The following is a 2,500-nucleotide window of genomic DNA, read 5'->3' as shown; positions in this document are numbered from 1 at the left end:
CCTTGCCTTAGCCAACGCAAGGCAATGGCCGTCGTGTGGCCTAAGGCCTACCACCTAGCCATGAGGGGCACTGTCGTGCGTTTTTCTTGCCGTTGCCTTAGCCAACGCAAGGCAACGGTCGTCGTGTGGCCTAAGGCGCACCGCTTAGCCATGAGGGGCACCGTCGTGCATTTTTCTTGCTGTGGATGTGGCGTCGTGCCCATGCCTTAGCCAACGCAAGCCAACGGCCGTCGTGCGGCCTAAGGCCTATCGCCTTGCCATGATGGGCACCGTCGTGCGTTTTTCACGTCGTCGGTGTAGTGTCGTGCCAATGCTCCGTCATGCGGCCTAAGGCTCACCGCCTAGCCTTGTTTTCGCTTATTTTTATCTTTTTAAGCATACATGTTGAGTCTCGTTAATGTCCACCGCCGTATGTCTTTGAAATTCATAAATTGCTTTTTTTTTTAATTAAACTATATTTTTGTATTTTTTATTATTTTTTATTATTTTTTTGTTTTTATTTTTGTTCAATTCAATCTTGGAAATTTTTTATTTTTTTTTATTTTTTTTGTTTTTATTTTTGTTCAATTCAATCTTGGAAAATTTTTATTATTTTTTATTGTTTTTATTGTTTTTATTTTTGTTCAATTCAATCTTGGAAATTTGTTTTATATTTGTTTCAAGCACCCATGTGTAGGTGTGTTAAATACACACTAAATTGCCATCTATTGGTGGCTATATTTGTGAGACGAAAAGGGTGTGGGTCTACTAACGGTTTGAGTTTTTTAGTTTCAAGACTATCAGGGAGAGTTGAGATGCTTGACCTGTCAAGGCCATAGGAAGGCCGTCGGTACTAGAAACACGTTAGACATCATCGTTGGGCATGTAAGGGCACTTAAATTCTTTCTTTGCCTCAAAATTTCAAGAGTCGGTCGGTTGAGCGGGCGTCGTGCACGGCGGTCGTTCGTTTACGTCATTTTTGTGTGTGCTGCGTGCCTTACGTTGCATGATCTTGGCATCCAAGCTGGCATCGGTGACCGATTGGGGTTGTCGATGCACGGCGTGGGTGCTCAGACGGTGCAGTTCGTGACGGCGCGTGGGTAGCGGTGGGCATGTTTGGGCTGGTCGGATCCCCGCTGGTGCGGTGACGTCTTCCTTCACATTCCCCTTCAATCGTTGGCGCAAGAGCAGCATCGTTAGCCTTGGCCGCCCACGGGTTTCCTGTGTTGCATACCTATTAGAAGGAATTCGGATGCCACAACATTCAACGTTCTCCCAACGCCGTCCCGCCCGGTCGGGCTGCGGCGGCGTCGGGGAACCGCAAAGGCGAGGCCGTGTTCCGAGTCGCAGCCAAGCGATGCGTCTCGGCCCACGAACTGTAGCCCGAGCTCTTGGACGCGGAACACCGGGAGGGCAGGAGATCGTCGATCTCTATTTGCCTGAACTTGGCGTCAATCGCCCGCATCGAACGACTGCCATCGTCGCCTCGAGACGTCACGTCTCCTTCGAGCTCGTTGACCTCGTGCGACGTCGGCGTCGGTGAGGAATGCTACCTGGTTGATCCTGCCAGTAGTCATATGCTTGTCTCAAAGATTAAGCCATGCATGTGTAAGTATGAACTAATTCAGACTGTGAAACTGCGAATGGCTCATTAAATCAGTTATAGTTTGGGGCACCGTCGGGCGTTTTTCTTGCCGTCGGTGTGGCATCATGCCCTTGCCTTAGCCAACGCAAGGCAATGGCCGTCGTGTGGCCTAAGGCCTACCACCTAGCCATGAGGGGCACTGTCGTGCGTTTTTCTTGCCGTTGCCTTAGCCAACGCAAGGCAACGGTCGTCGTGTGGCCTAAGGCGCACCGCTTAGCCATGAGGGGCACCGTCGTGCATTTTTCTTGCTGTGGATGTGGCGTCGTGCCCATGCCTTAGCCAACGCAAGCCAACGGCCGTCGTGCGGCCTAAGGCCTATCGCCTTGCCATGATGGGCACCGTCGTGCGTTTTTCACGTCGTCGGTGTAGTGTCGTGCCAATGCTCCGTCATGCGGCCTAAGGCTCACCGCCTAGCCTTGTTTTCGCTTATTTTTATCTTTTTAAGCATACATGTTGAGTCTCGTTAATGTCCACCGCCGTATGTCTTTGAAATTCATAAATTGCTTTTTTTTTTAATTAAACTATATTTTTGTATTTTTTATTATTTTTTATTATTTTTTTGTTTTTATTTTTGTTCAATTCAATCTTGGAAATTTTTTATTTTTTTTTATTTTTTTTGTTTTTATTTTTGTTCAATTCAATCTTGGAAAATTTTTATTATTTTTTATTGTTTTTATTGTTTTTATTTTTGTTCAATTCAATCTTGGAAATTTGTTTTATATTTGTTTCAAGCACCCATGTGTAGGTGTGTTAAATACACACTAAATTGCCATCTATTGGTGGCTATATTTGTGAGACGAAAAGGGTGTGGGTCTACTAACGGTTTGAGTTTTTTAGTTTCAAGACTATCAGGGAGAGTTGAGATGCTTGACCTGT

Source organism: Coffea arabica, chromosome 11e, assembly GCF_036785885.1.
Source record: "Coffea arabica cultivar ET-39 chromosome 11e, Coffea Arabica ET-39 HiFi, whole genome shotgun sequence".
Classification (NCBI taxonomy): domain Eukaryota; kingdom Viridiplantae; phylum Streptophyta; class Magnoliopsida; order Gentianales; family Rubiaceae; genus Coffea; species Coffea arabica.
This window is presented reverse-complemented; position numbering follows the sequence as displayed.